The 17514-nt window shown below is 43.9% G+C and overlaps 1 protein-coding gene across 29 annotated transcripts in view; it reads left to right on the top strand.

The window, feature by feature from the left end:
* The window catches only part of ZBTB20 (zinc finger and BTB domain containing 20), an 800060-nt gene that overhangs the window by 716734 nt on the left and 65812 nt on the right, over positions 1-17514 (top strand). For 24 of the 29 annotated variants that reach the window (XM_078066331.1, XM_078066345.1, XM_078066341.1 and 21 more), the window contains one exon: positions 9580-9680. The gene's annotated coding sequence lies outside the window, so the exon portion shown is untranslated. Of the gene's footprint in view, positions 1-573; positions 661-8037; positions 9392-9579; positions 9681-17514 lie in introns of those variants that run through there. The other 5 variants (XM_078066369.1, XM_078066352.1, XM_078066378.1 and 2 more) reach the window with 2 other exon arrangements.

The following is a 17514-nucleotide window of genomic DNA, read 5'->3' as shown; positions in this document are numbered from 1 at the left end:
ATGAACTCACTATTAGAGAACCTGTTCAGACCCAACTTCAGATAACGTCTAATCTGAAAAACTCAAAGCCCTTTAATATCTGGTTACGGCACACTTGCCTGAGACGGACAGTTGCTGTGTGCTCTTATGGGCTGTAGCAGTGAAAGAAGTTTATGGGAAAGATGAAATTCAGTGTTTTCGGGGGGTTGCATGTTGTGCTTCTGGTAGCCAGGCTGCCTTGACTCCTCCGATGTAATGTGTCTCTACACTGACCCAGAGCGGGAGAGTTGGATATGAGTGGAAGGAGGAGCACATCCAGTCCTGTGACAGTCTGCAGGTGCTTGCTACGTGCTCTGTACACCAGCCACATTGTAAGCACTGGAGCCTCGCACAAGACTGCCTGCCTTCCCTGGGTAGGAGAACAACCTTCTCTTTTTCATCAGGTTGCCATGGTTTAATGATCATGAGTGGTGATCTCATCATTGGTAGAGAGGCAATCCAGTGGTCCCTTTCATGGGTCCTTTGATATTCTTAGATGATTTTACCCTTCTCCGCATTGGGTGTCAACTAATGCAAATTCCTATTTTCACCTAGGGACAGAGCTGCCTTTCCTCATCTAGATCTAGTCTTCATCTCCTCCAAGCATGGGTGTTATCATTTGAAGAGGTGATTACGGTGATGGTAGGTGGTATTTCTTCCCCAACAAGGTGATGGTACATTCCATCTGGGTCTTTAGAACAGTAAACTATCCCAATCACTACAGAAATCAAATTCCGATCATGCCCCAATGTCATCCATATCTACCTGTGGTAACCTTTTTTTTTTTAATTTAATTATGTTATGTTAATCATCATACATTACATCATTAGCCTCTGATGTAGTGTTCCATGATTCATTGTTTGCGTACAACACCCAGTGCTCCACCCTCCTCAATACACATCACCAGGCTAACCCATCCCCCCACCCCCTCCCCTCTAGAATCCTCAGTTTGTTTCTCAGAGTCCATAGACTCTCATGGTTCATCTCCCCCTCCGATTTCCCCCCACCTTCATTTTTCCCTTCCTACTATCTTCTTTTTTTTTTTTTAACATATAATGTATTATTTGTTTCAGAGGTACAGGTCTGTGATTGAACAGTCTTACACAATTCACAGCGCTCACCATAGCCCATGTGGTAACCTTTAATATGGTTATAACTCCATAGTGTGCCCTAGGGATTGCCTGGTGTGCTGGAGTTTCTATAATGTGTAAAACAAGATCCATGACCTACAGAATAGACATTCTCCCCAATGACACAGAAAACAGGCATTAAACTCTATCCATTTATTTTAGTGCTCAGTGTGTGGCAGAGCTCAATATGGGCCGAGATGGTTTTCACAAGGAAAAGTTTCATAAGGAATACATCATTTCGTATGTGTCTTGAAGAAGGGGAAAGGCCTAGATGAGGAAAAGGTGATAAAGGCACTCTACAGAGCCAAAATACTATGTTCAGGGGCTCAGAAATACAAATGTGCTCAGTCTTTTTGACACCCTGAATGTTAACTGGGTTAGACCAAATGGAGTATTGACAGAAAGGAAATCTGAGAGGGCTTATTTGATATAGATTCAGTGAACTTACATACCCAGGCTCAAGTATTTGGAACCAGGGAAATCCATTAAAACATCTTTCTCCAAGTATATTGTGAGGTTGATAAGTGTTCCATTAAAAAATGCTGGGGGATGGTCTATAATCTAATAAGTTTGGGCAGTGCTGGGGTCTTCAGCACCTTTAACATCCTCATGTGCATTATAAGTTTGCAAGAGAAACATATTGCATGCAGTGTTTCCTATATTTCTTTAAACAAGGAACTTTCTTTGAGGTGCATCTTGAAGTTCTAGTGTTCTATAAAACTCATTTTGAGATATACCACCTGGAAATATTTTGAAGGGCAGGAATTGAAGGTGGGGCAAAATGCTATATTGTGATGATTAATCTGGTACTATTTTGAATGGATATGTCATCGACTACAGAGAAGAAGATATCACTGATGAAACCAAAGGGAAGGAGAAAGATCAGAAGTAAAGAGGATAACCTCCAAGATAGGAAGAGAATGTGGGAAGAGGTATAGATATATCCTAAGGAAATAAAATGATGAAAACTCAGAGATATTGGGCAAGGAGATGAGAGCCAATAAGCTTACTACACTGGATAGTCTAGACCGTCTTACCAATGTAGGAGGCAAAGTCATAAACTGAAGAAGAGAATGGAGAACAGCCTTGGTAAAGTAGGACATAATAAGAAAAACTACTGTAGGCTTGTATTTAGAAGCAACCCTGAACAGGAGTGAGGGTCCAGATGACATGCATGTGTCACGTTTTGTACTGAGAGCAGGAGAGAATGATGTGGTGATATGAATTCATGGTTGAGGAACATGAGAAAAGACCTTGTATACAGAAGGTCAGGGAGCAAGGAAATCTGGAGGGTTATTGAGAACAGCATTGAAATGATTGATCATAGAGTAAGGTCAGGCTGGACAAAGACATCCAGTGAAGCCAGCAGGAGCTGACTAATGGGCCAGGAGAAAAGAGGAGATTCCTTAGGCATTGAGAAAGGGGAGTTCTCAAGCTGGGATTGGAATACTTGATGTCAAATGTGAAGTGGCAAGAGTACATTGGAATGAAGATGAGGGATAAAGTAGCTGGAGAAGATGATGGTAAAGCTCATGGAGAAAATGGTAATGAGTTTTGTATTGAAGTATCGATCAAAGTAGAGAGGGAAAACATAAGTCAAATGTAGAAGATTTTGGAGAAAGTTAAAAACAGGTTCAAGAAGGCAGCAGAGGACCATGATGGAGAGTCTAATACAAACCTCTGGCAAGGACCTCAGTGAACAAGACTGGGATGCAGGCAGGAGAGCACAAGCTAGCTGTAGATTAAGATGTAGAGCACTGTGGTTAAAACCTGGCCTTAAAGCCCTGCTTTGCTACCCTCTGGCTTTATGATCTAGTGTAGATATTTCTACTTTCCTAAACGTCAGTTTCCTCATCTATAAAATCAGAATAGAATTCCTACCCTTAAAGAGTGATTATAAGAAATAAAGTTAAACAGGGCATCTGGGTGGCTCAGTCAGTTAAGCGTCTGCCTTCGGCTCAGGTCCTGATCTCAGGGTCCTGGAATCGAGTCCCGCATCGGGCCCCTTGCTCAGCGGAGAGCCTGCTTCTCCCTCTCCTCCTCACTTGTGCTCTCTCTCGCTGTCTCTATTGCTCTCTCTGTCTCTCTCTCTCAAATAAATAAATAAAATCTTAGGGAAAAAAAGAAAGTTCAATAATGTATGGAAAGTGCCAAGCACAGTACCTGCCACACAGTCAGCATTTAGTTAATGGTTCTGTGGAAGTGATAGAAGCAGGAAAAGGGGAGTGATGTTCACTTTGGAGACAGTGATGGTGTGTTCTCCAGGGTAATGTCATTTTGAAATTTCTTGGTACCTGTTTCTCCATTTAGCCACAAACTGTAATGACTAGTCCAGAAAACGTCCTCAGTGCAAGAAGCAAGGTATAGATAACTCTGAAATAACACAAATAACGTGCTGCACCATAAATCATGTCCATGTTGGAATCCTCATTACATAGTTTAAAATGACCTTATAACCAGGACCTGTGGCAGGCTTTCTGATCGGGAAGATTCCAGTGTCAAGTGACTTAGAGATGGAGTTCCCATCACCAGTTACTCATTAAAGCCAGAAAAATGATTACCATCAGTGTATGTGTGTCTGCATATGTGTATATGACATGTATGTATTGAGATAGATATCTCTCACCTGATCCCAAAGATCTCTTATTTTAAAAACAAGAATCAACTGTACCTGATAGCTCTAAGTCTCCTGGGACATGCAGGTGTTATTAACAGAGTTTGTGAATTGTCAAAGAGGAATCCAGAGGTCTCTATGGAGAAAATTAACATAGATTTAATGTGACAAACAGCAGGACCTTCTATTGGCAGGGCCATCCCAGGGGTCTTCAAGCCATCAGAGGTATTTCTTCTGGACATGGGTATTAACTAGTGGTTAATCAAAGGGCTAAAATGTTTTTTTAAAGGAGCTAAAATATTTTAAAGTAAAACATTTCTTATAGCATTGGAAAGCTGAAGATGGGGTTGATGATTAGTTTGTCTGGCCATGAAACCTTTGGTGCCTTCTTCATTAAATGGTTTTTCTCACCACTTTCCAGAGAGGTGGGAGGGGTGGGGGGCTGTGGGTTAGTGATGTAGACTTGGGAATTCATTTCAGGTAATTAGTTAAAAAGTTAAGTCAAATAGATTTCTTTACAGGTGTAATGGTTTAACAGGTTGATGAGCTACTTAATTCCCACATCTTTCTTCTCAGGGACTATTAGAGGTTTAAGGTCCCTTAAACATCATAAAATCCACATTTTCTTACAGATGGAAAAGCTGAGCCACCTAGAGGTTAAATGACTCATCCAAGGTCATCCAGCTAGTTCTATCATTTCACTTTCTCTTTTCATCCTCCTATTCCCCTTAACTCTCCCTCCTTTTTTCTCTCACCAGTATTTTGTGCCCTACCACCACTTCTCTGCTGATTATGTCTTAGAGTTACCCTACCTTTACCAAATTTCTGATGCCTCAGATTATGAGACAGTGGGTCTTTGCCAATTAGTAAACCTTCACCACTAATTCATCACTACATGTGGGGCAAAGAAAGGAGGAAAGTGGAACAATTTTAAATTTACTGTGATCTTTGAGACAGCTTTAGCTACACCTGGGAATTTCTGTTAGACAATTAAGGTTAGTAAAGCTCATTGAATCTCTCAGAGGAAAGGTGTTATTTGAATTATTACCAGATAATTATTGTTAAAAATAACAATAATGTAAAAAATAGGAACTTTACATGTTAGAGACATTACCATTTTAATTTCCAATGGGGGGTAGTAGAGCCCTGGGGGATCCAGGAACAATTTTTTTTTTTTTCCCCATGATGTGCTCTATGCCAGAAACTCCTTGAATTCTGTCTAATGCCTGATGACCTGACAAACTGGCCCAGAATCAGAAGCCAGTCGTGCCGTGTGAGCTGTTAGCCAAGTTATTCAGCTTGAACTGCTCCTTCGAAAACAGGAGGACGGCGAGTGTCAGACGTAAGACCTGTGGTACCCAACCCAGTGTCATCAGTATCACCTGGGAGCTTTCTAGAAATGCAGAATCACAGACTCAATCCCAGACATGCTGAATCAGAAATCCTGCATGATTCATTTGTTCATTAGAGTCTGAGAAGACCGTTAAAAGATGTTCTCATCTTCAAATAGAAAGGAGTTAGGAAGGAATTCTACTTATTGATTCTGAAAGAGTTCCTTCACCTGAGGTCTGTGCTGCCAGTCTGAATTATCATGGAAATAGCATAAGCGTCTTTCTTGTGCCGAGGTCACAGTGGGAACTAGAAATGTGTCATGCTGTGTTGGAACAGTTGTTGTATAGTAAGAAGAAAACAACAACAAAAAACAAAACACCCCCGCCCCCCCCCGACTTAAAGTAAGAGAGATCTGGCTCAGATCTGACCTTGAATTCTGACCTCACTATCCACAGAATGGATAATTGAGCTCTCTTAGTCTCACTTTTCCTCATCTGTAAAATGGGCATGCTAATACCTCCAACACGACATTGCTGTGAGGATTCAGTGAGAATGTATTTACATGTAAAAATTCCCCCATGCAGTCCCTGACAAAATGTAGACATCTAACAACTGGTAGCTATTATTGTTACTATTACCTTTTTTGTGAGCTTTCGTCACGAAGGCCCCATCTCTCATTTTAGGATGATCTGGTGTGATTTCCAAAGAATGGGAAGAGCCACACTGAAGTGAGACCTCCACAGAAAATTCCTTGTAGTGATGTGTGGCAGTATGTTACATAACAGCTCTGCTCTCTGAGGGCTTCCAAGACAGAGCTGCAGAGACATCAACAATAAAACAGGCTGGGATGGAAATGACCCACCGTCTCCTCTGCCTCTGACACCATCAAGAACGTTGCCAGCTGGGATCCAAGAGCAGATTCTTTATTACAGTGATGATGTAAGAGGCAGAGAGAACAGCTGGATTTCCAGACTCTGGGAAGAATGTGTAGACCCAGCAGCCTCTCAGAATTATCTTTTGACTTAAAAACTGTGTACATTGAATATGGGAGTCATTGCAATAGAATAAATATGAAACCTCATGAAGTCATTTTCAAGGAGTCTTTTTTAGAGCATACCCACCCTTTAAGCAATAAAACATGACACACTAGGCAGTAGTTCTGATTAATAGACCCCTAGGTGTGTGCTGAGGCATGTGGGGAAGTAAGGAGAGGGGGAGAGGTGACCGTTTGCCAAAAAATGAAAGGAAGATTATAGCAGCGGGATGTGGGGAGGAGTTTGATTAAAGGACAGAAAGATTATATCTCCATTTAATTATAAAATGCACAATTTAAACCAAATGTTAGGCATATTTAAAATGTACAGTTCTCTAATTACACAATGGATTTGTATGCTTCCAGGTGATTTTTCATTGCAATGTACTAGACATATCGGTCAGTGATATCCTTTATCATTTTAATGGAGTCGCCAGGGGGAGAAAAGAGAAGGAAGCCGTGTCTGGTGAAGTGTTGATAACCTGTCCAGCCGTGAGATGGTTTAGTAAGAACTATAGAGAGCTCTTGAGCCCCATTTGCTGTTTATGTGGCTACTTGGATGTTGCTATTGAATGGATGTCTCAGTCCAGAGCTTGGCTCCCCCACACTGGCCAAAAAGCCTCTGACTGATAGTACCAAGTTTTTCCTCTGGTGAGTAGCAGTACGTACTCGCCTGGGAGAGGCGGAGAAGTCCTGTAGCACTGGAGGCTCACATTTAAGAGCTGAGCTTTTCTGGCCAAGTAAACACTACCGAGATTCCCTAGAAGAGTCTGGTTTTCTCACCTAGGTAAACCATATTTTCTGGGGGGGGTGGGGAGGGAACTCTTCATCTTTGGGCAAGAGGAAAGGATTCTGTTTGAGGATGAGGATAGAAAGGAGATTAAACAGTGAGTACTTCTATCATGGGAGGAAAAGAAGGGAAGAAAGTTGGGAGCCTTGGGAGCACTCGCCTATGCGTTTCCGCAAGTAAATTGGTGATACAGTGAAAGAAAAATCCGTGAAAATTTAAACAAACTTATAGGATCAATCCTGGGCAAGACTAGGTGGAGAAGACACACGGACGTGGGTTGTGTCGTAGAGGGACTGCCAATGGCCTCTGTTTCCACGAGGTCAGAATTTAACCATAGAATCACTGTGGCATGTTTTCACCAAGAACTTCAGCTGAACCCACTGCTTTTCTAAAGCATGAGAAATTCCTTCATCCTGCTTTTCACCCTGAGTTTATCACCCTGGTGGCATTTGCAATATTGTCATAACTGTTTCTGCTGACAGTGTTAGAAAGGTTTGCTTCCTTGTTCTTTAAATCCACCCTCATTTTTTAACATTATTTATCTATAAAAGGATATTTATTATTTCAGTTTATTGAAGTGAATCAGTGAAACAAATTTCTTTATCTTTTGGAACCCAGTATATCCTTGCTGGCTGTGCACCCCGTGAACCCCTCACTGTCTCTGGTCTGGTGACTGTGGATGGTCTGCTGGGCCTGTTGGTGCCGAGCAAGCGCCGATAGATATTTAAAGATCTGTGACCTTTTCTATCAGTTATTGCTGCTCGGCCAAGAGCAAGGATGTGGCCTTGAGCGAGTCAGTTCCCTTAATCTCATCTGGAAAATGAGAGGCGATGAGCTTTCAGGTCTTTCCAATTCAGTCTCAGTTTCCATGACTCTAAGCAAGAGTCTTGATTCCTTTTAACTTTGGTTCAGCAGACATCAGCCGAGCGCAAATCTCTGTGCAAGGCATTGCATACTATAGGGTACACGAAGTAAAAATTATCTCTGCTTCCTAGGAGCTTATAGAGGGGGGAGCCAAATTACACAAGTAATTACTAGAGTCCATAGAACATGCAAAGGGAGTAGTGCAGAAAGTGCTTGAGGACTCAACTAGAGCACTTTCCTTGGGGAGATGTTTCATAATGAGGTGGCATTTGGATGGGAAAGAGTGGGACTTCTCTGCGGTGTGGAATGGACTGTAAAGAGTGGAAATTAGACTGGGTCTATATTGTAGGGGCCTTGAATGCCAAACTGATAAGTTTGAATTTAGTCCAGTAGGCAAAGAGCAAAGGAATGATATGTTTAGAGTGGTACTTAAGAAAAATTAATGTGGTATTGATGTAAAGGATGGGCTAAAGATAAAAAGAACCTGGAAGAAGTGAAGCCATTGGGAGGCTCTCACAAAAGTCCTGGCACAGATGACAAAGGGATAAATAGGTGTTGGGAGAGAGAGAAGGTATTGATTTAGGAAGCACAGCCTCTAATCTCTTGGCAGCTGATTGGATATGAGAAGCAAAAGAAAAGGAGGAATTAAAGATGACTCCTCCATTGTAGGACCAAGTAACTGGGTAAAGATGGTAGGAAATGGACCATGGCAGGAAATGGGAACATATTTCGAGGGAGAGACAATGATTTCTGTTTTAAACTTTCTGAATTAGAAGTGTCTGTGCTGTATTTGATGGAGGTGTGAGCTTCTCAGAGTTAGAGGCCCTGTCTTATTCATCTTTTCCAGGTGCCTGAGCGATGCTATGCAAACACTGAATGAATGAATGAGTGAATGAATGAATGAATGAACAAGCAAATGAGTGAATGAACCAATAACCAGAGGTTATTAATAATGTGGATCTGGAGCTCTGCAGACAAGCAGGAACTAAAGATAGCCATGTGGGTGTTCTCTATGGAGAAGTAATTGTTGAGGTCATGCAGGGTGGGTGTAGGCAAAGACTGAGAAGAGAATCTTGAGGAATATCTACATTTAGGAGAATGAAGACGAGCCAGTGAAGGAGGCAGAAGAGGGAGCCGAGTGGTGGAAGGAAAGTCAGGAAAATGCAGGATCCCAGCAAGAAGGGAGGACAGTTTCAGGAATAATGTGGTCATCGGGGCTCGGTGTGGCCAAAAGGGCAAGGCCTAGGGAAGGACCTCTGGGTGCGAGGCTGGAGACAGACAGCGGTCAGCCCTGCAGCCCCTAAGGCTGAGTGCCACGTGTTAGAGGACACAGGAGATGGCGGAGACTGTAGTGAAAGGCAGAGACTCGGCAGGAGCTCAGAACGTGGCCAGGTCAGCGGCGTTTCCAGAGCAGGTAAGACCTGGGCGCTACAGCAGGAGAGGCTACAGTGGGGTCGAGAACACCAGCAGAAGCGTCGGCTGTGGCGAGGTTGAAGGACACTGCCCCCCGCCCCCACCCTCCACCTCGGCTTCCATGTCCCCACCACCAAATGCGCTGCGTCCGTACAGACAGGGTGCTGTGGAAGATCTCGGACCACCCCCGCCATCAGGTGGGCATGCTGAGAATGGAGCCCGGGCGACATCCTCTCTTCTGCCTTGGCCTCCCCTGGCCGGCCCTCTCTGGTGCAAAGGCAGGACCGGACTGTCCCCCAAGTCCCACAGTTCTGTCTCCATCAGCGGGACTGATCCCCATCACCTGTCATTTAACGGCCTTATCTTTCTTCCTTGTCTGCTCTAGATGCAGCCGCTCTCTGTTCCCTGCCCCAATGAACATCTGCACTAGGCCCAAGCCTTGGAGTGATTTACCTGAAGAGTGACACCATTTATTTGGAAACTACTGTGAGTACATTACGCCTCCAGTGAAAGGCTTCTCAGTTCACTCAGTTTAATTTGGAAAAAAAACAAAAAAACAAACACCCTCACACAATTGTAGACGCAGATGCAGCTTTCGATGGCTTCAGGTCTTGATCGCGGTGGGGCTGCAAGACTCAAGGCTGAGGAGCCCAAGGTGGCCCTCAGCTGCCAGGCTGCAGCACCTGCCCCGAGCAGGAGCACGCCTCCTCACCAGATGACGCGGGGCCGGATCCTGGCATCCTCGGCGGGGCCTGGCACTGTTCTGCTTGGTCGTCTGCACCCGCGCCGGAAGTGGTGGCAGCTCCCAGCCGATCTCTTGGCCCCTTGTCACCTCCTGTGCCACTCTGTTGAATCTCACCGCAACTTGTCATTTCATGCCACCCTGGTCAGGTCTGGGGGCCAGCTTTCCTCCTCGGCATCTCTCTGTTGTCTGAGTCGCATCTCTGAGCTAATGCCCTTGCTCCTTTCGGGGGCCAAGGCCCTCCCTGGGGACTCGGGGCTCCTTCAGCCGCATCTCTCACCCATTGCTTCCAGCTCAGCCCTGCCCTCTGGATGCACGGCTCTGTGTGTGTGGTTGAGTTCCCTCTATGTCAGACATTTATGTCGGAGAATACAGGGCAAGGTGCACAAATAGGTTGGGACATGAGGCATGATGCCTCCAGGACAATACTTACGAAAGATTGATATCAACTATTCATTAACCATTGCTAAAAGTAACAGATGAAGAGATGCTTTTTTTTTTAACTGAAAAAGCCAGAAAGTTAAATTATTTAGAGGCTATGCATGCAAAACAGCTTAATTATACATTTTAAGACAAAACCTCGTTCTAGTTGTATTCTCAGGTTTTCCTATCTATGGTATGAGGCGGGTCATGGGATGGTGTTTTATAGACCTCTCTGTTACTGGAAAATGCTAACCCTGGGAGAGTAACATCCCTGTTAGGCTTTCGGGTAGGATTTTCACGTTCATATTTTCTATGTCTTTAGCTATTTGGGAATAAATCATATACAAAGGGACAAAGCCAGAGTTTTTGTTTTGTTTTGTTTTGCATTGCTGTTCCCCTTTAATGCTTTTAGTCACCTGGATTGTAATTAGTGGCAGTGGACGTGTAGGTGACAGGCAGGCTTGCCTGGCCAGCACGGAGATGGGGACCACCAGAGTCATCTGCAGTACTACTGGGTTCAGGGGCTGGGGACTAAAGACACGACGGAAGATCAAAAATAGTTTCTCCATACCCATGCGAGAAACTTGCTTGTATAGACACCTTCATTCATTCATCCTCAAGTTGAAGTGCAAGGAGTGCCTTAGAAATTCCCACGTCTGGATGGTTTTCCGGGTTTCTCTGCATTACAGGGTAACTATACTAGGGCAAGTAACACAGCTGTGCTAGGGTGTAGCCAGGGTGCCCAGGATCGGTAGCCTTTGGAAGAGGGAAGAGTCTTTACCGCTCCTACCTTCTTGCAGAGAACTCAAATCCAAACCCAGGAATCAGGACCTACGCTTTCCTGAAAATCATAGGGAGTCCCACCAGTGAGCATCTGTTTCTGCCCTAGGAAGCATCTTACCTGTGCCCAACACCAGTACCTGCTTTCAGGCTTACAGGTCTTACCAGGGACAGATTAGGCTCTAATCTTTGCAAGCTCTCTCATATTTAAAGAAGAAACAACAATAAAGTTTCTGCACTTGGCTAGGTACAAAACCAATAAGGTGAATAAACTATAAAAATGTGGACTAATTACAAAAATTTGTCCAGGGTTGACAGTGCCCTGGACCAGGTCTCAAGGCTTAGGGATGGGAAGGGAGGGGACAAGTGCTAGATTTTAAAACCTACCCACTCCCAGACCACTTACACAACCATACTCAGCAGCCCTGCCTACTTCTCTGGATTGTTGTGATAATTAAATGAAATAATATGCGTATAATGTCTGGCATAGCAGAAGTGAATATATTTACTCGACCCACTGAAATTCACTGGGCAATTTACTCTGTGTCAGACACTGTTCTGGGAACTAGGGATGTGGCCGCCAACAAAACACACAAAAATCCCTGCTCTCACGGAGCCCGCATTCAGCTTTCTCCCCCATAAATGGCAAATAGACAAAATAGGTACATGGACGCTGAGAGAACTGACTTCACTTTATTTTGCTGTGTCTTTCTTTCCAGAAAGTAAAATTGAGACGGAAGGGTGAAGGAAACGGAGAAGGGAAAGAAGAGGTCCACTGATTAGTATCCCCTCTGTACACATACAAAACCCCAGAGCCCTTCTCTGCCCTGGTATGTGGCCCAGGAGGCCGGCCTCTCTGAACTGCACTCCCAGGCTCTCTCCCCCTTTGAACTGGGCCGAAAGGAACATCAGTAAAGGATGTGCTGGTAGGAGGAGAGTGAGGCCAGTGTACCCCCCTTCCTAACTGCAGTTCTGACTAGACTCCGAGAATGCCATGCCTTCCTTGCCCCTTGGATTTAACCTTTGAAAGCTGACATTCACAGCATTCCACCGCCGCTAGCCCTGGCGCTTCACCCCACCCTGAGCACCCCACTACCTCCTCTGTACCTCACTATACAGTCCTTATATTAAACTCTCTCCAGCTAAAACCTTTGAGTGTGCCCACTGTTTCTTGACCGGATCCTGACTGATACAGCGAGGGAGAAATACACTGAAAAACATTATAAATCGACCTTGCCAAGAAAATTTTAAAAATTGAGAGAATAAAATGTTTTAATTACGAAAACATCTTAAATTGATCTGAGAACATTAGACCAAGTAGTAAAAGGATAAATTGTAAGGAGACGTGATAAGCGTGAGTGCCAAAGGTTGGCTTCGACACACAGACCATAGTGCCCAGGTTTGATGGGCTTCCAGGGCCCAGTGTAGCTTGCTTGACCCTCAAGTTCGAGAGGGGCTCTTGGTGTAGCAATAGCAATGACAAACAAGTGAACAGAAAGTGTCGGGAGCGTGATACAGTAAGATCAAAGTGTTCAAGAAGAGATTGCTTATCCTTACATTCTTTTGTCTTTGCTACAATGACAGTCCATTTGCCCCTGCCGAAGTCTAGACATTAAAAAAGATTACTAAGAGGGCGCCTGGGTGGCTCAGTTGGTTAAGCGACTGCCTTCGGCTCAGGTCATGATCCTGGAGTCCCGGGATCGAGTCCCACATCGGGCTCCCTGCTCGGCAGGGAGTCTGCTTCTCCCTCTGACCCTCTCATGCTCTCTCTATCTCATTCTCTCTCTCAAATAAATAAATAAAATCTTAAAAAAAAATAAAAAAATAAAAAAATAAAAAATAAAAAAGATTACTAAGGTCGAGGAAGTGCCTCCTTATAGCTGACGAAAACCATAGAACTGATGCTCTCTCAGAGCTACCATCATTGAGCACTGACCATGTGCCATCACTCTGCCAATCACTTGACACGAATTATCTCATTTAATCCTCACATCAGCCCAAGGAGGTAGGTATTATTACCCCATTATTTCCACTGAGGCCCAGAGAAGCACAATAATTTGCCTAGGGCACTCAGATACTTGATGGTAGAGCTGGGTTTCATTGGCGGTGGGGTGGGGGGGGCATTGTTACACCTCTGCTCTCTGATCCCCTCCCCAAACACTCTCCTGAGCCTTTTCAATGTTTTGTTGGGAAAGAGAATAAAGAAATGGTTACCATTCCAAAAAAAAAAAAAAAATGGGGGGAAGGGCATTGTGGGTCTAAATTGTCATGATTCAATGACTGAGTAATTATTTATCAAAAGGAGGTTTGACTAATTCTTTCCTATCCAGCAGGCTGATAAGTGGAAGGCATGTTAATGTGCAGGAGAGGTGGGGTGGGGGGGCAGTGAAGAGAGAAAATTGGGAGAGGGAGATAGAAGAGAGCACTCTCCTCTCAACAGCCCCGGGAGCCTGATAAGAGCTCACACAGATAAAATATTTATTTTCCATATGTTGTAGAAAGCATTGCCATCACTGTATGTGTGCAATATGTGCAAAGAAGTGTGAAATATATACATCAAATGCCACCGATCTGGTTAATTTCCATGCATTTAACATGCCTGATACCTACTATCTCATCAATATGTTTCAATGCATATTTCTTTCCACATGCAATATGTCTAGTAAGGAAAGAGCCAACATCATCCACAACCTCACTCACTGCTATGTTTCAGCCCAAAACTTGTTGCCAGGACCAGCACAGTGAGAGTTAAAAAACCAGCCACCAGTCACCTTAAAACGCCTTTCCAGTTCTTGAAGCAGCCCTTTTTCTCTAAGAGAAATGTTTGCAGTGGGGAGATGAAAATGTTTTTGTTCTCTTTGGACAACTGGGAGATCTTCAGTGAGGATGTCAGAACTGACCGTTTGAAAGGCAGGTGCCTGCAGCCACACTTTTTTTTTTTTTTTTTTTTTTTTTTTTTTTGAGCGCAGAGTTCCACCAGTGTGGCGGGAGGAAGTGCACAATGATTGGTCTGTTTCTCTGTGGAAGTGTTCAGGGTACACCCAGTTTTGCTTTGCATATATTTACGAAACATCTGCCCTTTTCTTGTTCTTTAATCCTTCCCCCTCACCAGCCCCCTTTCCCCTTTCTCCCGGTTTCTTTCTTTCTTGTTGTTGGCTTGTCTAACTTTTTCACTGGAGCTTTCATTTTCCGGTTGAGGGGCGACTTCATCAGAGTGTATAATTTTAACATTGGGGGAAGGAGGGAGAGAGGGAGGAGAGAGAGGGAGAGAGAGAGAGACAGAGAGAGAGAGAGAGGGAGAAGGAGAACTGAAAAGAAAGAAAGAGGCTGAGCGGCCAGAGCTTGGCAAACCAACCTTTGGCATGGTGACTGGGAGGAAGGTTCTGGTCTGGTCGGGAGTTTGCCTCTCCCGCGTGCAGCCCGAGTAGCCTGTGTGCTGCTGCCCTCTAAAGGCTCCAGGGAATAATGCATAGCCATGGAGGCTTGGACAGACTTGCCCTCAGATGTGCCATGTTTATACGATTCTTTCTGCACAACCAAAGAAGGTATTTTCAGTTAATTACTGCAGGACTTGCTTTTTCCTCCTTAATAAACTATCAACTGCAAAAACGGGGTCAACATCACAGCACCTGTGCATGTCTGGACAGACTGCTACTACGTTTCAGTGTTTCTCGGCTCCAGAAAAAGGAGTCCAGCAGAACTATCAGAGAGGGTGAGATGAGAAATGGATTGCTTCTAAGGACAGTTGGTGGCTCTCCGTTATCTGTGCAGGTGGGAAAAGCCCAGTGGTATTAGGATGAGCAAATGAGGGGGTGAGCCGGAAGGTTGAATTTTCAATATTTTCATTGGTAGAGGTGGCTTCCAGTGCCTCTGTACTGCGAGTGTTCTCCATAGGTGATCCTTGAGACAACAGACAAGAGGGTGTGGAATAAAATGCCAGGTAGGAAGCAGGATCAAATTTAGGGAAGGAAGCAAGGGCATTTATATAAAGAACAATACCATTTTTGCAGTGTTAAAAAAGTAATGTTGGTTGTTTGGTCAAATAAATAAAAACAAAACAAAACAAAAGAATAGGGAAACTTAATTGGGATTTAGACTATGACTATTCTCAAAATATACCTTGAATTCTATTCTGCTTCACTCCATCAACAAACAAATATTGAATGACAGCTTATTTAAAATTTCTTTTAAAGATTTTATTTATTTATTTGACAGAGAGAGAGACAGCGAGAGGGGGAACACAAGCAGGGGGAGTGGGAGAGGGAGAAGCAGGCTTCCCGCCGAGCAGGGAGCCCGATGTGGGGCTCGATCCCAGGACCCTGGGATCATGACCTGAGCCGAAGGCAGACGCTTAACGACTAAGCCACCCAGGCGCCCCTTGAATGACAGTGTTATCGAAGCTACTCTGCTTAACAGTACACACTAGAGAGCAAACTCCGAGAGGATAGCAACCAGGCTTGCTGCATTCCCTAACCTATGCGGCACACCATAGGTGCATGATATTTTAAGATGAATATGTGACTAGATGAATGGTGCGAGGGAAGAAGGAAGGAAAGAAAGGATGAACACAGGGAATTAAAAAATAACTAAGACATTTTCTCTCAGAGAGTTTACAGTCTCATGGGGGGGGGGATAACCACGTAAATAACTACTATTGAAACAAAATTTAGCGAGTAAAATAGGGAGAAGTATAGATTTTTTTGGAATTTCAGAGAAAGGTGGGACGGAGTTGAATTTCAGAGAGAAAGAGACATTCCATCTGGTAGAGGTAAATCAAGACAGTTAGAAGATGGAGACAACCTTTAATAAGTAAGAAGGATAAATATGATCTCAACAGAGTTGTAAAAGGGACATTCAAAGCAAGGGAACTAACTTGAACAAAGATGTAGAGCCAAGGATGTAGATACCCCAAGACGTTCTGGGAATTTTCAAGAACTTTGAGAGTCCTGTGTGGCCAACATGTGGCCTATATGCTAGAGCATATTTAGGACTCATTTGGGGTGCTGGGCTAAACTGATTTTCTCCGAGAGGTCAAAGAGGATAGAGAGCCAGTAAATAAACAACAGTCTAAATAAAAGTGTTAAGGTGATAGTGGTGGAAATGGAAAGGAAACATGGATGTGAAAAAATATGAAGGAAACAGAATTGTCAGGACTTGATGAATTGGCTTTAAGTCAGAGAAAAGTATTACTCACCTACGGTTTCCAACCTGATGACAAAGCGGGTGACAGACAACAGTGATGGAAATAGGGAGGGGTCTGAGAGGGGGCACTGGTTTCCAAGAATAAAGAAGAGTTGAGCTTTGGAGACTTTGATCTTGGATATTTTCTTAAACTGAACACCAGAAACCGGGCTTTGGAGGTCCATGTAGACACTCAAGACTTGGGGTCGGTTCCATCGTCACCCATCCAACAAACAGTTGGTAAAGCATTGCAATTCGTTGCTTCTCTTATATTGGCCTACTCCATGCTGAAAAATATGTCTGAAAGCTTCCCCTCTCTCTTCATCTTTACCATGCTATCTCTGCCTCCTGCCCTCTGAAAAAGCAGATTTGATTTCACAACCTGTTGGACCAGAAACACAGCATGCTAATCATAACACCATATTCTGCGAGGGCAGATTTAACTACCCCGTACAGCAAATTCCGATACAAAATATTCTGTATGACAAGTCCATTGCCAGGCTTATAGAAACAAGAAAAACATGGAAACAAAGCTACTTACAACAAATTCTGTTGCACACAAAGTCTTCCACCGAAAAATAAAATAAAATAATTTCTCTGGTCACCATCCACATAATGATAGAAAGAGGCACAGAGCCAGGAAATTGGAGGGCATGTGCAGGGTATGACTAATAACCCGGTTTGGCTGGGACCTAGGGTACATGCGGTGTAAGCTAAGTGTTTCTGTGTTTATGTCAGTTTCATCGTCCCGGAGAGGGAGGACACCAGAGCCAACCGGTACCTGAGCTCTTTTGCTTCCTATTCCTGACCTCAAGCAGCAGTGGGCAATAATTACTTTCTAGTGCCCTTCACCCATCTCTTCCTCCCACCCCAAACACACAGTCACCCTCCCATACTCCAGAGTCATGTACTAAAACAACAAACGAAGGGAATCTTCAGCTTTGGATGAGTAAAGATTTGGAATAGAGGATCTCCGTGTGACACCTTACCGCTTTACCTGCTAGAAGCTAAGCTCATCTTTTCATTTTTCATTTGCTACTTTAACAACAACCTCCATCACTACCCTCTCATCTATATGGTCTGCAAATTTAGATTGTGATTGGAAATTATGTGTTAATCTAAAGTAAAATCTAATAACGGCAAGAAAGTTGAATGTTCCATAATGCGTTCCATGAATAGAAACTTCAAGCTGGA

The sequence above is a fragment of the Halichoerus grypus genome, chromosome 1, assembly GCF_964656455.1.
Source record: "Halichoerus grypus chromosome 1, mHalGry1.hap1.1, whole genome shotgun sequence".
In the NCBI taxonomy this organism is placed as follows: domain Eukaryota; kingdom Metazoa; phylum Chordata; class Mammalia; order Carnivora; family Phocidae; genus Halichoerus; species Halichoerus grypus.
The sequence above is the reverse complement of the archived record's forward strand: the minus strand, read 5'-3'. Positions and strand labels throughout refer to the sequence as shown.